The sequence below is a fragment of the Cyrtonyx montezumae genome, unplaced genomic scaffold (assembly GCF_038088225.1).
Source record: "Cyrtonyx montezumae isolate F1298 unplaced genomic scaffold, pur_monq_1.0 scaffold_6, whole genome shotgun sequence".
NCBI classification, from domain to species: Eukaryota; Metazoa; Chordata; class Aves; order Galliformes; family Odontophoridae; genus Cyrtonyx; species Cyrtonyx montezumae.
In genome coordinates, this window is record NW_027072067.1 from 15,634,413 (window position 1) to 15,658,927 (window position 24,515).

The 24,515-nt window shown below is 44.5% G+C and overlaps 1 protein-coding gene across 8 annotated transcripts in view; it reads right to left on the reverse strand.

Annotated features, from left to right (window-relative positions):
* The window catches only part of FOXP1 (forkhead box P1), a 335,216-nt gene that overhangs the window by 193,132 nt on the left and 117,569 nt on the right, over positions 1-24,515 (reverse strand). For 7 of the 8 annotated variants that reach the window (XM_065749241.1, XM_065749239.1, XM_065749238.1 and 4 more), the window contains exon 3: positions 2,550-2,615. The gene's annotated coding sequence lies outside the window, so the exon portion shown is untranslated. Of the gene's footprint in view, positions 1-2,549; positions 2,616-9,071; positions 9,232-24,515 lie in introns of those variants that run through there. The other variant, XM_065749243.1, reaches the window with a different exon arrangement.

Consider the following 24,515-nt stretch of genomic DNA (forward strand, 5'->3'; position numbering starts at 1 on the left):
TTCTCCCCAAATCAAACGTTTCAATTCAAATCCTTACGTTCAGCAATAACTGGCATATAATTAGGCACTATGCCTAACAGCGCTAAATAAAGGAGAACGTAAACATCTTAATTCTGAAGGTTTAACCATCAGAGCCCTTTGCCATATCTATTCAGTTTGTGCTTCTGCTCAGAGCTCTGTGGAGTCGATAGAAGAAAAAACAGAAACTGAAGTGCAGTACGGCGATCTGCTTTAGCAGGCCTGCCTGCATCCCACCACGCTCGCGGGGCCACGCGGCCGCTCCTCCAGGAGCGCTGAGCCCTGTTCTGTGAGTGCACTGAGCAGCTTAGCCACTAACTAGGAAGATGGGATTTCACCTGAAATTAAACTATCAAGCAATTGAGCTCAAACTCAATCAACCAAACCCTTAACCTCCTCTGTTTCAGTGGCATGGCTCTAATTAGGACTCTATCGCTATTTCCATTGCTATCTCCTATTCTCATGGTTTATTATCTCGGCAGTTTCAATTCTCACCCAGTTGAAATTTGACATCCAGTTTCTTAGACCACATATCACTCATTATGGTTTTATTTTATGAAACATTTTGCTAGATTATGGGCAGATCCTGGAGCAAACAGCTTTCTGTTGGAAACAGCACCGTACAACACAGCAGAAGCAGGACAGATCCACTCCTTGTCACGGAAACATGTCTGACCATTGAAGGATGCATAGAAAACTATTTCTAGGCAGTGAATTTTGTTTTGCAGTTTGCAAACATGTTTGAATGTTTGTCCCACATCCACGTATCGCAGTTACTCCATGATGTTTTCTACAGCCCTCAGTGACTTCCCGCATCTTCTAGCTTGGCTGAGCCCCACACAGCAGCTGCTGGGTGAGAGTCAACCTGTGCCACCCAAGAGCTCAGCCTGGAAGATGAAAGAGCTGCCTGCAATGAGGTCCTCTACAAGTTATCCGAACTGCTGACTGCAGAACAATGCACACCAGGCACATGGTGCACGTAGTGTCCTGATGGCAATAACAGAAAACGTGACAGCTTTTGGAGAAACAGGTTATAAAATTCGAGCTAGTCTAAAGAGGTAATGCTTCGCATTTGTTACAATTAAGAGTCCTAATTTTCACAGGTGAAACAGCACTATAGCCACACATCAACCAAGGCTCCACAAGAATGCCAACATTCTCAGGCAGTCTGGTGCATCTGGGACTTAATTTTTTTTTCCTTACAAAAACCCAAGGGGAAAACACCATTGCTGGGCAAGGAGCCACTGTCTGAACCTGTAAGGTCTGATCCTTATTCAGTTGCTTAAACGTATCTAATAAACCACGGGCTCCTACCATTGAAAGAACCAAGCAACTAGTAATGTTCAAATACTGAAGACAGGCATTATCATATAACTGACATGCACTGTGAGGACAGCCAAAGACTGCAGATTACTTGAACTTCATGAATTTCATCCTCAGTAAATATATATTTTTGGCAACAAAGCACTAGAAAAAATAATTATTAAAAAAAAAAAAGCAAAAATACATCGTCCTCACATCTATTTTAATTTAATGCAGAAGAGAACAGGGACATTTTTTTTCCCTCTTGAAGTACATTTTAATAGAATTAAAAATAAAAATAGCTCTAATTCACTCTGATGCATTTAGTCATTCTGCAAAATTCTAAGTTTAAAATGAAATCACCATTTTATATTCAAACAAGGTCAAGAGAACAGTACTAACGAGCACTGACATCACAGCGAACAGCAGCCACTGTTCCATGCTTACATCAGTGTTGCTTGTTGCTATGGTGCTTAACCGACTATTAATTTCTGAAAGAAGGTGATTATAAAGCAGCCATATGAACCTCAGTCAGATGACACCCTTCAGTACGCTGAAGTAAGTAACGCTGATCTGCGTTACTCCTGTCTTCTGCAAGTTAATTTTATGAATCACCACTTTTGTGATGTTAATATTCCTTTCCATCTTGAAACTTTGGGCCAGAAGAGAAGCAAGGAGTTAATTCTGAAGGAAGGGCCTTTCACATCGCTTTAAATAAAAGTCGTTTTGCATAGAGTGACAGCTAAATTCTGCTCCCCATTGCTCTGCTGCATGTTAGCTCGGGATGCCCCAACACTGAAGCTGACCTGGCTATTGCACAGGGACTGGGTCCAGCAAGACAAGCAACCCTGCTGTGGGGCAGAGCTGCTGCAGCTCCCAGCACAGCACTCACGAATGCTGGACACGTGGCTGCCAAGGCCAACCAGAGCTGGGTCTCCCCATTCACACACAGCTCCGCTCTATCAGCAGACAGCTCCCGCAGCACGTGGTCAGAAGCCAAAAAGGACACCTCTGTGGCCTTTCTCCTAGAATGCAATTGGGCACCTAGACATTGACTTTGCAGGCCAAACACGGGTTTGAGACACACTATGCCCAGCCTCACAGCTCCAACCTGTGCTGCTTCAGGAGCTTTACCTGCATCACTAAAGCACGTTCACAGGCTCTGTAGGATCAGGTCCTTCATTCAAACACGTTTCAGAAACCATGTGCAAAACAGCATTTGTATTTACCTTCTTCAGTTGCTTCTGTAAAGCAATCTTCAGTTACAGCCACCCAAATAGGTCACTCTTCTTACCCTGCAGAAAAGAAGGGAACACACATGACTGCCACATCCATGCTAGCGACAACACCCAAAGCATTTCATTGGCCCCACACTTGCAAGTACAAACATAAATAAAGCAACAAATGAATCTAACCGTGTTTAATGGTGAATGACTTTCAGAGAGAGTTAATAAAAACAATCGAGTCACAGGACTGCTGCTTATCAGTACCAGCCCGTGTGAGGCTCTTCAGTTCAACAAGAACAACTTGGTCTTTGGAAGGAAAAAAAAGAACCAACAAAAAACTGTGGAGATGAGACATCTTTGTTCTCCAGCATAAACTTTCTTAATCTTGATGTCTATCAATCTATTTTCAGTTTGAATAATATATGAGTTCAGCCCTTTGTTTCAGAAGTCTGACTATTGTCTGAATGAGTTCTCCTCGCTCAAGTCATTTTGAGGCCATTTGCAACCATGTCTATTTTAGCTTCTGGATCCTTTCCTTTTCCATCCCTTTCCATAGAGACACAGTCCTAGATAAGATTTTAAAACTAGCTGCATCCTCCACGCCCAATTCAAGAAGTTGTTTACTGTCCTGAGGTTTCCTTCTGGTAAAGCTTACCAAGAAAGCCAAGGTGGTGAGAACAGTGGGCATTAGAGGGAGAAATAATTAAAGTGTATCTTTATAAAAAGTAGGAGGGAGAAAACAGCACGTGCAGGGTCTTTTTTTTACCCTGTATATTACTGCATCTTGTGTACTCTCTCTTATGCAAAAGAGTATGTAATCTTTTAAGAAACATGACAATCTGCCACTTTCTGTTCATGTAATTGGGATCAACATATGGTACAAGAGAAAAGAAAAACATTTGTTTATTAATTTAGATCAAGTTACTAACTCAAACCACTAACAGCACTCAGAATTAATTCCGCATCAATTGACCAAATACCTTAAAAGAGTAAAATTAAAACCCAGTTTCAGTGAAACGTTGACCTGCTGCTGCAGGGCTGCAGACCCAACGTGTCAGAATGGGGACAGAAAGGAACGCGCAGTAATCTGCCGACGCGGATGACATCACACGAAATGGAAAATCGGTGACATGTGGATGTGTAAGACACAGCTACGTGAAACTCCACGAGATTCACACCGTGAGGTGGAGCTTTGGGGGTGCTACTGAAACTCACCGAATGTTAAGTTATGCCATTTACATCAGGAGGGAAAGCTTGGGGCTGAGGCAGCTGAATACCAACCTCTGGGAGAAATCAGAACCTTCATCACGTTATTTCAGAAGATGCATTCATGTGCCATCCATTTTGGAAGGAGAAATTGTTACCCCAGTAAGAACGAGGCATTTTCTTTACTACTGACAATTACTATTTCCAGGCAGAAAAAAAAAGGCTACCTGGAGGTGGAAATAGTACTGCTTTTATCTGCTGTACTCTGGCTTTTATTTTAATGAGCGAGAACTTCTTTTGCCAGCGCTTGCAGCGAGGTACCAGGAGATGTGGGCCACAAGATGTACGTGTCTGATGGATAGGAAACGCTACGTGCTTTACTGGGGTGTGCACATCAGACACGGGTGCTGCACTCTAAAGGACATAACACTACTCCATCATCATAGCTCAGGCCTCACCTTCCTGAGAGTATGTAAAACAATACATCTTTTATGTAAAATACATGACCTCTGACATACGATGTGCTCTTAGATTAACAACAATAGAGGCCTTTATCTTGCTTTGCTGCAGGGGTTATCTTGGATGCGACACTTTAAACCCCTTTTCATATTTATCTGTTTTATAAATTCCCTGGTATTTGGCAGCCAGCTCTGTATTTTGGCAGTATTTTGCAAGCAGACTTCATTTCTACCCTGAGTCTTCACGATAGCGAGAGAACCATCTTAAAATACACTTTTTAAGGAAACTGCTGAAAATTCCATGTTCGCATAAAACGCGCACACAATAAACCTAGGGAGGATGGTTGGACTAGATGATCTTGTAGGTCCTTTCCAACCTTATGAACCTATGAACCTATGAAACCCTTCGGAGGTGCTGCAAGAGGCAGCTAACTTCGTCTAAGTGCAATAGTTACACAGGAAACAGCACACCACGGGCAACGTGCTAAGGCTGGGCCACCAGCACCCAGGGGGAGGATGTGCTGCAGGCAGGCAGCACAGGAGGGCTCAGCTGGGCTGCTGGAGGAGCTGGGGCTGCTTCCACTCCCACCTACCCGTGCTGTGCTGCTTACTACCTGGCTTTCAAAAATTTGGATAATGTACCGCAGAAATTAAAATGAGCAGCAGGGACAGCTGTTCCCACCTGTGAAAATTTCTCATTAATAGTCTTAAAAGCTGAGGATCTCGAAACGAAGAAATACAAATACAGACTTTCCTCCTGAAAATGTTTATATGGGTGAGTGAATTGATGTAGGCAACACACATTCCTTCCATCATGCTGTCTTTAAGATAAACACCGAGTACCATCAACACTGTAAGTGTGTGTGTGCAGCAAACAAGGAAAAAATCCCAACCTACCCAAGCAAGACAGTTCGCTACACTCATATTTTCCCTCGAGGAGATGATTAAAATAGAAAAACAAACCACACACAAAAACCCACTTTGTGAGCAGCAGAAGCCATATTGTCTCACGAGTCAAGGGAAGCTCTCCCAGTGCCTGTGACACAGCTCTGCTGGCTTAACTGGGATCACACACAGGGGAAAGTCCATGCAGAACCACTGCTCCCATTCAGATCTTACTCCTGGAAACAGGGAATTTACTTGCTGAGTGCCTCAGTTTACCTATCAGAGAGATGAGTCAGTGCCTTTCTAAAGCACTCTGAAATCCCTGCGCACAACAATATGTTTTTGAAGCTTATTTCCAACAGGGTTTTGGAACAACCAGTAACAACGCTAAGAAGATCACGACCTGAGCCACTGCCACGACCTGCTCCATTGACTTGACAACAAACCCCTATTGCTCTGAACCTGGTCCTACCCATCTATTTGGCACCAAAGGACAAGACAAAAAGAGGAGAGGCTTTTCCATTCTACCTGCTGCTGGGTCAGACCATTTGGCATTTCTGATCCCACTACACTTATTCAATTTAATGGTGTCCTCTGTCAGGAGATGATTCTGTGGGAGCTGTGGGATGGAGTCCTAACACCAACCGAGTACTGCAAAGCCAAGTTTAATCCAAAACGTGAAGAATACACAGAGGTAAACAGCACTGTGGAATGAAGTTCTACTTAAAAGAGTAACGTTTTTATTAATATCAAAATCAGATAGCCCTGGGTATAGCCAGAAATGGATTAACAAAGATGAACCCACACAAACTGGCTGCGAGTAATTTTAACACAGGAAAGTAGAACATCAGTTGAACTGCTTCCCTGCTTAGCATTATTCACTTCTTTTTTTGCCAGTGTCCTGGCCCTGAGAAGCTTGCAAATCATTACTGGAAATCTGAACTAGAGAGGGAATCTCCCTGCCGTTACCTAGAAAGCACACTTCTCATTCAGAATAGAGAGAGAACGCACATGCATACAACAGCACAACAAAAACTGTTTCTGAATTTTGATTTCCATCAATTTCTTTTATATAAGAGCAGCTGAACAATACTTAATGTGTCTGGTTCTGTGACTGTGTGATTAAAATATTACATTTTCCTGAAAGCTTTAAAATAACAAAACTTGATACGCAACGTTAAGCACTTTTGTGCAATAAACTCATCTAAATACAGTGAACCATCGAACGCGGCTCTTTCTTTCCCTTCCATACTGCCTGGGTCACATGCAGCTACACCAGCCTGGCAGATACCCTGGTATTGCCATTGTAACCGCTGTGGAATCGATGCAGCCAATGATTCTGATAATATACACAAGACCAAAAGAAATGGCTTTTTTATTGGGCATTTTGTTAACCCTGAACATACACCTATACAGTACTCACGAAGAGCAGCAGCGGTGCCAGGCGTGCTGCACGCAGCCTTCCCAGCCTTGTGCTAGCACACACAGCACTGCTTTCAGGATGCTCAGAATCAGCCCCTTCAGTTTTGCTGTGCCTTTTTTTTTTTTTAAGAGGTATACTGAACAACCAAATATATATATATATATTTAAAATATAAAAATTTTAAATCCTAAAGGGAAAAAGAATTCTGCCCGCTGTCAAGGCAGCTGCTCGTCATCGTGTAGTTCCTACGAAATATCGTGGGGTTTTCTTTATCAGGAGTCATTATCGCCACCTCCGAAAGCGAAACGCAGGTGAGCAGTGTAACTGCAGGGCCCGGTGCTCTTCTCCCCCCTCGCCCCTGGAGCAGGCCGAAGGTAGGGGCAGCAGCTGGCTGCCTCCCGGGGAAGGGAGAGCACATCAGGCCGTGCTTCACTTCCAGTCATCAGCAGGCTGCTCAGAATCTCTGCCTGGTGCTTTTTTTGTTTGTTTATTCTAAACAGAAATAAAGCAAAAAACCAATAATCAGCAGCACGAGGACAAAGCTACGCGCAGCACGTTTTCACCTTCCGAAGCACGTTACCTTTCACGTCCACGGTAACCTTGGAAAAAGAACCACCCGACGAGAGCCAACGCTACGAAAGTAACCGCGAGCCATTCCTCCCCCGCTCTCGCGGGGCCGTGGGTGCGGGCAGCGGACGCGTTGAGCCCACGGCTCGGCAGCACACGGCCGGAGCCGCCCCCAGCACGGCCCGGAGCTCCACATCACCTTATTCCTTAACGCAACCCCGCTCCGGAACGCGATATGTGTGCGTTAGGCTGGAAACTCAGCCTCGCGGAAGCAGCTGCGGGGACACCGCGGGGGTGACGGCGGAGCTCACCCCGCGTGGGAGCGGTCCTCACCTCGCGGCCGTTTGGGGGGGGGGGGGGGGGGGGGGTTCGGTCGCGGCCACGCGGCGGTATCGCCGGGGGATCCTTTAAATAGTCCTTAAATATTGAAGCCTAAAAACAATATTTGCTGTTTTACCTTTGAAGCTTTAACAAAAGCTTTGTTTTAGCATTTAGCGCGGTGTGCAATAAGAGTTAATAATCAAATCCGTCCCAACCCCCACAGATGTTAAACAAAAAGATAAAAGAAATGCAAATAGCTATTGTCACGGAAAGTTAAAGTACCTGTCTGTATTTTTAAGTGAAAACTATTATCTCTATCAATCAAAATTTAAGAATACAATAGCGCTAATCACACGAGGTGCTGTGACTGAGGCACTTTTCCTCATCAAAAAAAGTTTTTTATTTTTTTTATTATTATTTTTTGGTGCTTCTTTTTTTGTTGTTGTTGTTGTTGTTTAAATCGGTGCACAAAAGTACCGCGCTCCCCAATTAGAGACGGTGCGACCGACGGCGCTCCCGGCTGCCCCCGGTCCCCCCCTCCCCCCCCCCATCCCCCCCCCCCCCCGGCTGCCCATTGTGAGTGCCGCTCCAGGCGGATCGGATCGCGCACCGCAGTCCCCTCTCTCTCCTTTCTCGGGTTTGGTGAAACGCGATTCGCTCCTCGCACTTCCCAACATGCGGTGGAACAGCACACTCTTCTGTTTGAGAGGAGTTACTCAAACGGAGGAAATAGTTAATTGCTCGCCCCAACTGCTGCTGCCGGCCTCGCAGCGCGGCTCTGCCGGTGCCGCTCCGGGGATGCGCCCTTTTGTCACCCGACTGCCACGGCCACGCCGGGCCCCTCTCGTCGGAGAGGCACGGTTCGCTACGAAGTCATTTCTAAAACTACATTCGTTCAGACCGAACCAGAAGCCGAGCTGCACGGTTCGCAAGCGCGAGCGGCAGTAATTACAGCTGTATTATTAAAAGAAAGAGCTGCGGAGGAGAACGGCTCCAGTCAGGAGTTGAGGATGCCATGATGCGGAGGGGCTGCCTCCCGCGCCCAGCAGCAGCAGCAGGGCTGTCATTTTTTCCCCCTGCGATATCACGTTTCCTACTCTGCAGCCCCGGTGCTCTGCATCATGGCTAACATCTCCAGTGTGCTATTAATATCAATGAAGAGACGATTCAATTTCCACATAAGAAAAACCTTCCTATTAAAGCACAGACATTCTGGTGAGGACCCTTGCTAAGGAAACAATGAGGACCGGAGGGGTTGGATTCTGATTTTTGATATATATATTTTTTCTTTTTGCTGCTGCTCTCGCAGTTCTGGGTTGCACACTGTTGGAAAGCTTTTAGCTAACAATGGCAGCATTATCTTCGGGATAGTTACAAAACAGGATTTGTTAGTGCAAAGAATAACACCGAACTCACTCCCTGCTGCACCCCCCCCCCCCCTCCACGAATACCTGCCTACTGCAGCACGGCGCTTCGGACTTTATTCAGAGTATATTCCAGAAACACCTGTGTTCCTCAGCTAATTCCTGCACCAAACACCCCCAGCACAGCAGCTTTGCTTAAGGAGTTCTGCTCCGTTCAAACAAACAAGCAAACAATCGCTTTCTGCATTCATAAAACCGAAGAGAAGCAAAAGTATCTCACCCTACCGTAGTGCAAACTTACCCATTAATGAGGAAGAAAGAGGCTTAGAGAGCTGCAAGTAATTCCCAACCAACTGCAGAAAGTTGAGAGTTTGAGAACACTAAAGCACTTCTGACTATCCAGCCTTTCTGTGCCTCAACGCTGGCTGCAGTGTAAGGAAGGACTGAAGGTATGTGGTCTAAACACAACAAAAGCCACTGCCTTACTCTAGATTAAATATGCAGGAAGAGGCCCCTTTGCATAAACACAAACACTCAGCAAATGAGTAACTGGCTCAAATCAGACGCCTGCTGTGCATTCTACCTGTCCTGATCCCTGACAAGCTGCACAGCTTGTTTAAGGGGGTAGGAGCTACCAAATCGAATCAAATCCCAGAGCTGAACGCTTTCCTCGTGCAATAGTAAATAACAACAGCACCAACATCTCAATGCCAAACGTTCGTTTCTAATCTGAGTGCCTCTCTGGCAAAATAAAAACCGCATCGTGTGCTCTGCCCGCTTTGGCTCAGCCACCCATCTCACCACAGCAAAAACACAACCAAACACCACCTGTAAAATTCATTTTCATTAACTGCAGTGCAACCCAATACACGGCCAGTAACGAGGATTTAAAATTAATACAGAGACCTGTGGTTGAGGTGACGCATTAAATCTGAATCCGCCCGCACCGTCCCTACGCTTTGTTTACTATGTAAAAGACATTCCACATGGAAACCTACATCAGCTGTCCCGAACCATGGCGCACCTACTTACGGCTTCGTCTGGGGAAACATTTCTGAAGCTTCCCCCAAAAATGCTATTTCCAACACACCAGTCTCATAAAATAGCCTCTCCGGACCGTATTTACTTCCAGAAACAACTAAATTAGGGGCTGCGATAACCACCAAGCACCTGGAAGCATCTATTATTACAATCAAATATACATAATTATATACCGTGATTTACTCTTGCTTCTGGAGAAATAAATCATTTTTCACTCCCGCACATCCTCCCAGAAACTGAGTGAAGAAGCGAAATGTTAAAGCAATTGGAATTCACCAGTGTCCCTCCCTAACTCGAGGAGTCAAACCGCACTGACCTCTCTTTGTAAGTCCCAGCTACATGTTGGTTTTAGTAATTTAATTATTTTTTAATAACTTGCAGTATTAAATGATTGCCATTGAAACACAAATAAGATTACACTCCCCTGTCTTTCTCTCCTGCGCTGCAGACTGCCGCACGGCACGGACAACATGACTGCTCTCGGCACCGAAATTTCATTCCAAAAGACCACTCAGGCACACAGAAAGCAGCACAGCACTCCCTGGATCCTCGAGCACGTGCTGCAGATTATTGCAGAGGACACTGGATATAACTAACAGTTTTAATGAGAATCAAACGCGTTCGGTTCAACTAAGCACTCCTACGGAATGGGGGGAGTTCTCACTTTCCCTTGGATTAAACTCGCCATGTTAAAACAAAATTGCTAACAAGAGCTAGTGAAGCCTAACCAGATAAAAATCCCCCCCCACACACAAAAAACCCTGCCAGAAATTTTAGAGCCCCCGTATCGCTCACTGTTTTTGCATTGCAGTGACCTTCCAAATAAGGTGTTAAATAATACGGTTCACACAGATGATACTGATCTAACCTTGATGCAAATAAACCATAGAACAAAATTTAATCAGTATATCACTGTGTAAAAGCCTTTGTCCATCCCAATGGAGCTTCTAATGACTGTTTTGGCAGTTCTGGCTGGTAGTTATGCCTCCCTGCTCATATATATCTCATACTGGTTGAGCAAGCTAATGGAACTGCTGTTAGTGGAATCCAATATTAATACCCTGCATCGTGCAAAACTGGATGCAACTGAATATATTATACAATTACAGGTAGTATCTAATTCCATAGGTATTAGATACTGGACTCAATTAATATTTTAATAGAGAAACTGAAATAAATACTACGTTTCAGGTAAGATATATATGAAGTCTGGGTCTGCCAGTCGTCCTGCTGTAAGCCTACTCCGTTCTTAAACAGAGCAGACATAGAACCCTGACAAGAATTGGCAGGCAAGCTTTAGATGCTGTGTGACACATACTGATGCACAGAGTCAAAGATGCCATCTTCATGCAAGCTCCACTAGTTACGAGCTTGAGAGAAAATGAAACAAAAAAAAAAGCAAGCACAACAGAACAAAACAAAACAAAAAAAAAAGTGGGGGGGTGAGAGTGGAGTGAGACCTCCAGAAAATAAACAGGGTGTACAGTTTCAAAGGCTACAGACACAGACATTTCATTGTTCAAGCCAATTATCAGTGGAAAATAATAACAACAGATGGATTCAGAGTCACTGACTTTTCATATGCACTTCATCTCTGCACAACAGATGATGAAATGCGAGAGCTATATCGGAAAGGCAAAACATCTTTCAGTAAAAGAACTCTATACTCCAGATGGGGACCTTCTAAGGCAGCTGATTATCTTCTTATAATGTTGTAAGATAGACTTACTAAAACATTTCAAGAACCGATCAGATAGGATGAGCACAATGGCATCATTATTCGAAGCAAGTTGCTTCAGCCTCAGACTTGTGACTGAACTAGTCAGGGAGCTCAGGAAGGTCAGAGCCGCTGGCTGCCATTTTTTCACCAAGTGCTCCTGGTTGTGAGGAGGGGCCCGAAGCTGCCACTCACAGCGTGGGCAAAACATGGGGTTCTGCTTTGCCCAGAGAGGGGATGCAGGTGTGGGGCCACCGAGTCAACATCTGCAAGCAGAAGAGCCAGGAGCTCGCCCTCAGGAAAAGCTCTGCCATTGAACAAGCCCACTCGACTTCTGCAAGCCCGCCGCCTCACACAGACGCGAAGGCGGAGGACAGAACGTATTTACAGTCACCACCGTTTTCACTGTAACTGCTGAACGCAGAGGGGCCTCGTCATCCGGGGGCCTGATCTGGAGTAAACTCAGCTGAGTCAATGGAGCGATGCTGGTGAAAACCAGCGCGAGGCACGAGTCTTAAATTCTTTTTTACAAAGCTTTTACTAAACTCATCTCTTATGGGAAATAAAGCAAAATTTGCTTTCAAAGGGAAATAACAAATACATGAAAATTCTGTCGGTTCCAGTGATAAGCGTTTCCAACAAATGTCACAAACACCCAGTTAAGAACCACCTACCTTTCGTAACCTTCTCCCACTCAACCTGAATACCACAAAGTATGTGTTTTTGATAATATGAATCAGGTACACCACAATCTCAAAACTTTAAAAAGAGAAAAAAGAAAGAAAAAAAAAGTAGTGGAAAAATTAGCTCATTAATCTTCGAGACAACGCTTCTTTAATGGGAGAACACCACATAACGCGCTAAAACGAACTGGGTGCCATTTCCACAGCTCCCTCTGCAAAACACTGTAAGGACAATTCAAAGAAAATAACACACTGGAAATCAGTATCGCATACAGAGGGGCAGCAGCACACAGCGCATGCGCTGAACTTGCACCTACTGCTCATTTATTTCACAAGTTGCAAAATATTTTCTAAGTACCGGGCTGTTGACTTCACAAATGCAAAGGGAAGGGACAAGTTTGCGGGCACAGTGCGCAGTGTTTCCCTTCGCTGTGAAGTACTTTGTCGAAAGTAAATTCACAAGGGGAACATACGAGCAAAGAGTAAATTTTGCCCAGGGCAAAATTCTGCAACTGCTTTAAGAAGCAAACAAGAACACAAAAGATGTGTAATACAACCATCTGGCTCTACTCATGCTATATCAATAATCCCCAAAATTTATCCCCACCCCCTTAATCAACCCACACTGATGCCACAAAACCAAATGGCATCACTTATGCTTCCTGCCCATCACATTTTGAAATGATATTTAATATGCATACAGTACATATTTGCATGTTAATCAATTTCTTTAAGAAAAAAAAATACATTTTTGCTTCATGAGCTATTAGTTCAGCTTTTTTCTACTTATTCACACTGGGATCTGTAAAACCACCAAGAAAGTCCTTGTGGTAAAGATACTCTCATATCGACACAGCATGACAGGTATCAGGATAACGTACCGGTCAGAATTTCAATCTCTTCTTCTCTCTAGTTTTGTGTCACAGTGTGAAAATAGCAAAGGATGAATAATAATGTGCCAGCAGAATTATCAGTTGAAGAAGCTCGGGTAAGCAATCCATTTTGAAGTTGGTTTTAGATGTGTTTCTAAGCATCGCCCTACTCGGGATGCAAGGGGGGGGGGGGGGGAAGATGCAGACAGAATGAGAAAGGGATACCCAACTCATCTTTTCCGTCTTGGATGTTGAATACTTCAAGCTGCCATCGTCCTGGAAACAACACAAAGACCAACATCTTCCCACTGAGGTGACACTGTCAAGGCAAGAGCACACACTTTCTCTTATCCATGGGATCAGGGGCTGGATCCTATTCCCAGGAAAAAAAGTGGGGGGGGAAATCACATGAAAACCCCATGTAGTGCCATCAGCTCCTGGAAGAGGAACACAGGGAGCTGCAGGCCCAAGAAGAGGGATTTAGACAAGGGATGGGGCTGACATACTGTATGGTTGGGCCCTGCCACTCACTCCCTCATCCAGAGGGAGGTGGGAGACAACCTGCCACAGACAGACGGCCTCGGTGGCCCCGTGGGCACCCCCACACAAAGGCTGGGCTCGGTGCGTTGGACTGAAATTGCTGCCTCGCAATTGTTTGGGGCTGGCTCAGTTCTTGAGGGAAAATCACCCATGTAACCATCATGATTCATAGCGCGACTACGCGCCGTGAAAACGGTACCAACAACAGCACTTCAAAGGCGGCCGCTCACAGGAGCGATGGCCACGGCCGCAGCTGCTGACTCAGAGCTCTTATTCTTAATTGACTTCTGCAACAACACAGCCCGGCCCAAAGCCTGCTCTGTGCTCCAAAACATCACAGCATGGCCGGGCCTCCCTCCAGCTGCTCCTCAGCAGGACGAGGGCAGTACGCACCACCACAAGCTATGGGGCTGTCAGCAAGGGAGACACTGAGGGCTGTCCCTGTGTCCCCTGGTGCCATTCTAAGGGGCTGAGCACAGCTGCCCCATGCATGGCTTCTTGCATGCTCAGTGCACAGAAGGAGAAACACAGGCCCAAGCACAGGTAGGCATGCAAAAGTTGGAAACGTTTTGCCACTATTTTCTTTGCGAAAAAGCACACTTAAGAGCAGTCATCCCTGTTCTTACATCCCGACTACCGATCTGAGATCGCAAACACTTTGTCAGTGTGTTTGGTTTTGGTTTTTTTAAATCCTCTTCTGGATTGCTTCTGCTGTTTCTATGGATTGACTTGTACGGCTTCTTTGTAAGAATTGAAAACAGTCTCCCACAAACACAGGAATGGGGGAATGGTTTAGAGCTAATCCACACCTGGGCTACGTAAAAGGGGCTCATATTTTCCAAACAGAAACACAACCCCTTTTATATAGGAACCAGATCGGGATCCAAATGCTAAACCGTTCACCACATCCTCCGTGGGCCTCCGCCAACGGTGAAGGGGAGCGGTGGTCTCCCCAAAGCACAGACACGGTGCAGAAGCACCAGCCCCCACCTCGACGCTGAGTTGTGTGTGTGTTGTGGAACTGCCATCGTGGGCCCACGTCCAAGGGCAAAGCCATCCCGAGCCACAGCACGGCACAGCACGGCGCTCCCCACCCCGCACCGCCTTCCAGAGGGATCTGGCCCCGTCTCCTCACTCTTGTTAGAAAAACGAAGGCTGTGAGAGAAAATAGCTGAGAACTACATCTTGCCGATGCCAGTATACAATAATAACACGTTCAAAGATTTAATTTAGAAGACTACAAAGTCTAGCTCATATATCATAACACCTTGAAATAACACTTTAAGGTCAAATCCTGCGCATTTTTGGAAACCACCAAAACATAATGAAGTTTTACTTAAACACAGCATTTACATTTATAACGCGTTTCAGATTCTTCAAGTAAGCTAGACCACATGGCTAGGAAAATGTACTTCCCACAACATACAAATTAAGTCATATAGAGCCTTCCCTCCGCAAGCTGAACAGCCACTGGCACAAATGGAAGTCCTGTGTGTGGATCAAAGGCAGCGTGTGGACCTAAGAATATGATTTTTTTTATTATTATTATTATTATTTTTTTAATTGGCAAAACATCAAATCCCACTGGTAGTTTATTTTTGTTGCCTTCCTTGCCCCTTTTCTGCCTCTCCCACTTATTTCACAACGGAACATTTTTAAACCACTAGAAATCTTTGTGGCAAAGATGATGTCATACTGACACAAGATCAGGTGTGAGGTATGGTATGAATAAATACTTATCCACAACCACATTTAATTTTCAATGGCTGGGCATCAAGACACAAAGAAGTTCTTATGCAGACATATTTACTGAGGATTTAATTTTAAATGGTCTGCATTTAAAAGAGCAGGAACACCACACCGGGCAAGCCTAGAAGGAAAAAAACAAACTCCAAACCTCTCGCACCTTCCTTCTCTTTCAGGGGAAAGCAGTGTGCAGCTCTACAGCTTGCTGCTCTTCACATCATCAATAAATACACGGCCCTTGGTTATTTTTCTTCTCCTAAGTTGCTGATAGCATGCAGAATAATTGTATTTTATGCGCTGCTAATAAAATACGTCCCTACAAAAATAAATATGTATTTTACAGTAATCAAGCAGGAATTAATTTTGTAGTTTTTCACAAGTAGCCATTCCTTTTGGCTCTGAATGGTAATGTCTAGTAGAGAATGCAGTATAGGCTTTAACCCGAGAAAAATTAGACTTGAAAATTAATACATAGCAAAAGACAAATTTAAAGCAGCCTTCTTGTGTTCTGACACAGGAATATAAAAATGACACGAGCAACTAAAGATTAGTTTACATACTTTTCAATCACAGCTGCCGCTCAGTAACCACAATACCTTTAAAACGACATTCTATGGAAACAGATACAGTTTGGCTGCAACGGCAGCTAGACACAGTTAACACGAAATTAAAAGGGCATTTTTTATTTACACACATCACACAGCTCTGAGCCCCAGCACAATTACAACGGAAAGATTTTTAGCATGATTAATTTAGAAATAATCTAGTGATAAATAGAGTGCATTGCAAGTGATTCTGCAGAGCAAATTTTTATCGTCAGTCTTAGATGTCAAAACAGTTTCAGGGACAGAGAAAGAACAAGTCACATCTTCTTGGTTAATATTTAATTGGGTGCTAAAGATTCCTCGTAAGGACCTCTGAACCGTCACTGACAGCCCCGCAAGGCGGCCCTATGTGTGCAAAAGATACCGGCCCTTTCTGTATAAACTAAAATAACATTAAATTTAATCAAACCATTCAATTAATGAATCACTTCAGTGGACACTGCAGCCCAAGTCCTGTTTAATTACATAATTTTAAAAATATTTGCACACTGCAACCACTAAGATTGGCTCTGAGGTTTCATAATACACACTTAACTCTCGAGTTGGAGAACAAATTTATTTAATCAATGCAGAGCTAAGTGCAATAATGCCACTCCACTCAAACTGCAAAATCACTTAGCATATCCTGTGAGAAAAAGCAAATAAACTTTTTTGCTGCCTAATTGCAGGCCGTGTTCCCGCTGCTCCGGCAGACCCCTCCCCACTGGGGGCCCGGCAGGTTGTGCACAGTGGGACACCTCCCTCGGGGCCGAGCATCAGTCCTTGACCTCTTCCTCCTCGCCCTCTGGCTCCATCGATCCTCTCCTCCTCCTTTTTCCCCTCTTTTGCTCCTCCTGCAATGCTTTTCTGCCCTCGTTTCCCCCTCGTGCTCAGGTCTCCCCCTCCTCCCCCATGGGCTCTTCCCATTGCCACCTCCACTCTTTCCTCACGTGGGCACAGCCCCAATTCTGAATTTCCCCACCTGCTCTCTTCCTCGCCGCCGCTTGAGATGGCTGCTGTGAAAACACCTCATTGGAAAAATAAGACAAGACAAAACACAAGACTGGGTGGAGGGAAGGGGCTTGTGAGAGAGCAAGGAAAGAAAACAGTCCAGTAAGGGCAAGCAGAACAAAACATTTCCAGCAATGGCAAGGGAAGCTCCTGAGCACCGGGATGGAAGCAGAATCCACAAAGTGTGCGTCCTGAAGTGGGATTTGGGGTCTCGGAAGGATGCAACACCTCTGTCTGCAGGGCAGCAGAAAACTGTGGTACTGCCACACGTAACTCAGTGCCACGCTGAGAGAGAGGCTGAAAGACATTTGGACCAAGCAGTGGCCTTAAACAGAGGGGAAAAAAAAGCAAAGCAAAGGGTTTGTCACAGCCTGGAGACACAGCTGTGCACGCTCATACAGACTTTGCATTCATTCATATAGAGCACAGCTTTCAGGTCCTGTGGTTCCAGCACGATTTTTGGATGAAAGCTGAGCCTCAAAAATAAATAAGTCTATATTTGGCCTGCCCTGGATTCAAGAAGTTCTCAGTAGTGCAGTGCATAGAAACAATCTGAATTAATACAGGTTCGGTTTTCAGGATTATAATACCCTTTACCAAGCCAATGGATGCACCTCTAAAATTCACTGCCCTGACAAACAGTAGAGCTCTTGAAAGTCTGCTTGTATTAGTTTTATGGATCTATTCTACTGCTTAAATCAGGTCTCATTAAAATTACCATCCACACAAGTTCTCCCACTGGGAAATCTACATGCCAGAGCTACTCCAGTTCCGCAGGCAGTGCTCGAAGGGGGTTGCATATTGCAAAATAGCTGCGGACACGGCGGGGGGAGGAAGGGGAGAAGAACAAGAGGACTTCAGGACAGCAAACAAGTTACTCCTTATCCTCCTCTGATTTTAATCAGTGCAACTTTTGCTCAGGTGGTGCAAATGTATCCCTGAAAAGAAATGCTACTGCCAGGAATGAGAGAGGGGGTGGGGAGGGGAAGGCAAAGAAAAGTGTCCCTCAGAAAGGCAAAGCCAGACTCCAGCATCCATTCCAGCACTGAAATGGCAGGCTAAATATGCAAACACCGCACCTGACAGCTCACACTAAAGCACACGATCTGCACACTGCCCCTCCAGTTTAATTTTTAATAGTAGAAGTACTTAAATCTCAGCATTAATGTATTAATGTTCAAATGAATACAATTAAAGGCATCTCTCTGGCGTTAACGACCTGGAAGAACTCTCCACCCTTCGTATTTGCAGGGATCGTTACAGATATATTCTGCAGCAGTTGTTTTGGCAAAGAAGCGAAAACCTTTGCCTTTTAAATATAAAGTAACAGGAATAATGAATAATATATCTTCTGATTTTTGTTCTTCCATGATACATATATAATGATATATAAAACGTTCATTTATTATTATCACACATCCTAGGAAGCAGACACGCACAATTACTTTTTTTTTTTTGTCTTATAAGGGTCATTTATCATACGGAACATCCTCCAAATAGGTAGCCCTAAAATCTCAATTTACAAAGACATTTTTTAAAGCTGAATTCTACAGACAGGGCTGTGCTCCTGATGGTTAGAATAAAACCTTTATGATATCGAAATATCTGGATTTAAGGAGGGTGAAACGCTCTGCATTTTCCTTTAGCAGTTCCTGCTCCCGACTAATTAATGTCTGCCTATTACATCCACCTAAATCTTACTGTATTTATTAGTGAAAGGAAAAGCTCTGTCTGACTCTCTTTAGGCCAAGTTCACAAAAGAAAAGCATTTACTAAACGGGCATTAATTTTTACCATAGCATCTGCGGTGCTCGGGTGGGGAAGGGAAGCACCATAAAACCCAAGTCTGTATACACCAACCATCAGATCCCCACACTACGCAGAATGATGTGCAGCTATTTTTCTGATGTTAGGCTTTCTTTTTTAATTCTGTTTTTCTTTTGCATTCCACTTTTCAATATGTAAAATGACAAAATGTAAAAAAAAAAAAACCCACAAAAAACAAAAACAGAAAAATGTGCTTGTTAGGGCTGGCCGAGGTCTCTGAAACACGCACAAAAATAAAACCCACTCATAAGATCTTATTTTAATACGTAACAGAAGAATCTGGCAAACATTAGCCAGAATAAGCCTAGCCAGTGAACACAGACTAACATACTACACTGCTTCTAACCAAACAGAACTTGGATCTTGCTCTTCCAACGCACAAGACCAGTTTCTTCAGCCTAACGAGCACCAAGTGAGCAGCCTACAGGTGTGTGCACGAGCAGACAGCACGCCCAGAGCCCCAGCACTAAAACTCTGCTGTGCCAAAGCTCGAGTTCCAGTCCTCCCATTTGCTGGCAACTTAAAAACAGGGGCCCTCTCAGTTCTTCCACCTCCAGGCTCCGCTTTGCCAAAAGATGAGGACGGTGAAAATAAACCACAGTTCAAAGAACATCTCCACCCACACCTACTCTGGCTTTTGCTTTTCCCATCACCAAAGTCAGCAGTAAGCAAAAGCCACCAAAAACAAACAGAAGTGCAGTGTTGTAAGATATCTCCTTTGTGCCTCAAAATCTGCCCCAAGTCACGCAGTTCTGAAGCAGCATCCTGAGAAAGAGTCAGACATAAACGCACCTCCTGGTGAAAAAAAAAAGCGTGACTATCTAACAAGAGAAATGGAACCAAAGAGCTGGAGTCAGCACGGCTAAAGACTGTGATGAGGAGGGAGGTAGAGGGGGAGGACAACTACAAAGCACTCAATTATAAACCCAAAACGTTAGAAAACCAATCTCACGGTAACAATTTCTGCATTTTGGGATTACCTACGGATGAGGAAGATTCTGGCTTAATCAGCTGTCCGTGAGAATGGATCCCAATGTGCCAGAGCTGAACTCAATGGACAATCCCATTAGAGTGGAAAGAGCATGTGAAACGCCCTTGAGAAACGCAGCTAACGCACAAACAGCGAGGAAACAACTGTTAATATATCCTTCCATTTCCAGGCTTAGGAGGCAAAGAGCAAATGTTGAAAGAAGATAGGAAGGGCACAGCCACAGTTTATAAGAAGTCCATTTCTCGTGTCACGTGCTCCCGAGGTAGGACTCACTGCTCAGATTAAAATCCCCAGTTTTATCCCGCTGAAATAAAGCTCCCAAGAGGGAAACAGCTAAGTCTCTTCTTCAAGCTACCTAAACTTAGGATATCTCTATCTTCTAAGGTAGGAGACAATAGAAGAAAAGTCTCTATAAATAGAGAGAACAGAGGAGTCTCTATAAAAAGAAAGATACTGCAAAAAGAAAAAGTCTCTGTAAGAAAGAAAAAACTTGCAAAGCTTGCAAATTCAGGGCCAGAGGCACTCCAAAACTCCTGCTTGGGCCTTTCCTTCGATCAGTGCTCCCCACACTTGAGGAGCTGCTCCCAGGCACACCTGGGTACGCTTATGGCCATGGGCTGAGGGATGTCCCCAATGTCCCCAAGGACCGGCCTGGCACACCAGCTCCTCACCCACCTGGCTGCAATCCGAGCACTCGCGCAGCACAAGCCTGCATTTTATTCTCTCTCTTTCAAGCTTTGGCAACTGAAATCCATTATGATGTCAAAAGGTAGCTGACAACATAAAACGTATCCCGCTGAGTTGATGCTGCACACTGCTAAATTTACAGCAACATAAGTATCATAAAAATTATAAGAACTGCAAATTAACCACTGATTTTTTAGTTCAGTGACATAAATAACAGTAAGGATCTGGATAACTTCCAAACATCTTTACAACTGTTTAATTTGTCAAAATCTATCAAGTGCATTCCAACCACAAACCTGTACTCTCCAGTGCATTAGTTTTCACTGGTATCAAAGGCAACCAAAATAAAGTCGCTATAATTACTGTATTCGGATGCACCTTTCCAATCACGCGTTATTTTCTGCTTTTCTTCTTCAGCGCTTCTTCATTGACACCAACAGCCAGCAATGTTTTAAAAACATCCAAACTAAAAAGAAGAAGAAAACCCAACCGTGACTGCTTTCCCACCCTTTGTAGGTTTGTCTGGGATCCTCAAGAAGGCCGACGGCTTGCTTGCTGATTTGACCGCTCCCACTCACGTGCCGTGTGTATCTCACAAAGCTTGCGTCAGCAAACCCTTTTATTTACTCCATTATTTGTGCACCAAGCCCCGTGAATGCAAAGCCACTTTTCCAGCAGCTGCAAGAGAGCGTGTAAAGATAAAATTATTTATTTTTCGGTAGGCTACGTTGCTTTTTCCTGGGAGGGAAATAAAAAAAGCTCCTTGTTAAGTACCTATTTATTTTCTTTGGTTGGATATCAATGATTGTCTTTCCTAAGATATAGATTTCCTAAAGCGATTACATTTCTTTCGCGACCGCTGCAGGATTAACTGGACGCAAAGCCAGAATTTGTTCTCTCAGTACTGCTCAAAGTTAGGGTAGGACTGAAAAATAACACAAAGCGTGTTCCTATTGTTTGACAGCTCAGGGGCTGCTAAGCTTTGCAGGACCCAATGCTTGGCTTTGACCATGAAGAGACTATAAAGGCGGCTGAGGCTTTCAGGACGAGGCAATACACCCACTGCAATGACAAAGCACATGTAGGACACGGCTGCCCCACTGCTGGGCTGCTGCCAGGAGCCGGGGACCGCCACTCAAATTAACCCTCCCCACAGCACTGGTGCCTGGGCTGCTCCGAGGCGTGATGTGGCTGTGATGTGTTCTATCACACTGATTTCAAGACCAAGTCTCGACCACAATGGCTACCCAAATGGAAGCAGGAAAGGAAGTTGAAGGACCGGGGTTGAGATGATAGGTTAAACTCAACCCACCACCCCAGCAAATCGTACAGTAAGCCTTTTAATAGCAGTAGCACTACTTACGGTGCAGCTGAAACACCAGGATTTACGCTCAGAATGCAGCGAAACGACCCAGAACATAACCCAGCTCTAAAAATTAAGCATCTAGATTAACATGGAATTCTGAAATTAATTTTCTCACTGTGCTGTTTGCAGGAGCAGTACACTTAAATGGCCACAACTCATTCAGTGACACCCAGAGGTACCATGCAAGCATTATGGAACGATCTAGGTAATTCACATTTCTTTGATTAAATCTAACATAATTGCACGGAACTGGAAAAAATCACAGCAAGTTGGCTTCACATATTGCATTGCATAAATCAGAAACAATTCCCACAAAATCTATCCCATCCAGACTATTTTAAGCAACATAAGCATCAACAACAACCTTTGAGCGATTTTGATTCTCACTGTGGTGCAGTGAGTAACAAAGAAAGACGTTTTTTATTCTGGTTCGCACTGGCGATACGCGTTTCTTCTTTGACTAAGCCCTCTGTGACTCAGTCGTGCCGGTTCACAACAATGAGTTCTCATGTTCCCCCTCCACAGAAGGAAAAAAAGAAGTCTTCAACTCTCCTGTTCCCAGCTCACACCCAAGGGAAGACCTCGGGGTGCCCGCAGCTTCTGCAGCGTGTCAGACCCTGCAGCAAGATGTCCTGCTCACCTACAGAGAGGAATCCCAGATGCAGCAGACAGACACCAATGCCATGACACACCGTCTGGAGATGGAAAGCCACAGATACAAGGTCTGCTCGGGTAGAAGGAGAGCTGTACTCAAGCTGCAGGGACACTTCTCACTTGGTGTGGGCAAAGATGGGCTTAGCTGGGGAGGCTCCCCTCAAAACTCAAAGGCTTAGCAACAAGCCTCTGCAACCGTCCCTCTCTGAAGCTCCCAGGAAGGCCAACCACAAAAGCTGCCTCTCGCACTGGGAGGAGAACAGGCCATTCTCTGCTCTCTGAGCCAGGATTTCAGACTCAAGTTTCTCTTTCCTGTAACACGCGATGCAAAGGCCGCAGCAGCTCTGTGCTCCCTCATGTTTTCAGGCCGAGAGACTTAATTACAGTCTCTTCTAATTGGCACATGGCACTAAACTATAAATATTAATAACATTAACCAAAAGAACCTGATTAAGATGGCAAGCTGAAGACTGAATCAATAAATCAACAGTAATCTTTTTTCTTAATCACAGCAGCTACTCCACCCTTTGTATTGATCTTTTTCTTTTCTTGCCTTATTTCACTGTCATCTCCTGAATCTTGATTGTTTTCAGCTCATTCAACGGCACACCTAGGCAGGACAAGGCACACTTCAGTGCTGCAGGACACTGCCCAGAGCAACCTGCCCCTTTCAGCTTCTCCCTCTGCTCATCCCAGAAAGCTGAACAACCTGGCAAGTACGTGGGCAGCCCAACTTTGCTGTTCAAGAAGGAGGCAGCCGAGCTAGATCTGGACTCCGCCCAGCCACAAAGATTTATGAGTGCACAGGTTTAAAGGAACCTTCATTTAACTGTCTTAACATCATCCGAAAACCAGTACGAAAACCAAACCATGTATCTTCTTGAGACATATCTGATGATCAAATATTTTACTCCAGTGCTCCTTACAGCATCATTATGGTACTTGCACATGTTCACCCCAAGTATAAATCTTCAGCGTTTACCTACATGCCTCTGAAGCAGCTTTCCTGGAAACAGCTTTATTGTGTTCTAGTAAACTTCACTCGTGTTATTTATTCTCCTTTAAAAGAGAAGTTGCACTTCACAGTATTCACTCCCAGCAAAGACAAGTTTCTGCCTATCAAAAGACAACTTTACTGCAAGGACTCCCGTAATAATATTGATAATGGGTAGAAATTACACATTTTATAAGGGAGAAGACAAAGCACTTTGTGTTTTATAACAGTGGTGCTGATATCATAGCTTCTCCAAACTGCTTTCACACAAAATTACAGCCTTCTCTCCTGAGTGACCTAACCCACGACTATTTAGGAGAGATATAATGGGCCATACTGTCAACTACAAATCCACAAAATGCACTGCCTTCAATGGAGATTTTGCAGTTGGCTTCTGAAGTGTTGCAAACCGACCGTCAGAGTCCCAGTATTTTCAGTGGAGGGCTAAAATATGCTACTGAAGGAAAACAACGCACGCCAGAAAGTACACCACATACAACATACAAATCTTGAGAATATAACAAAGAGCCTTCGGGTTATGAGCTGAAAAGAACCTGACGTTCTGATGAACAGACAGTAATTGCAAATATTACCGAACAAAGGAAAAGGAAACCGAAACGCACTGAGAAAGATAATCAAGTAAGAAACGTGCTTGTAAAATGCAACTCCAACTGACTGAAGATCTTCAGCAAGCAGGATTTCCCACCTAGAGCCGTTACTCCTCACTTGAATCCTCACACATCACACCCTGCAACACCAGGTCTGAGGAACTAGAAGGGTCCATCTCTCTTCCTTAAATTCGCTGCCCTTCCTCCTGGGTACGCCCACTGGTGCTACTCAGTGCAGCCCAGCACACGTATACTACACAGCCTTCATTTTGCTGAAGTTACAGCGAGAGGGAAACCTCAACCAATATTTTTTTCCACCGCTTTTTCCATCCCCAAATAAAACAAAGCAAGGAAACGCACCCAGGCTGTGCCTTACGAGAAGCAGAAGGCCCCTAAGCGGGTGAGATATACAAACGATATGACA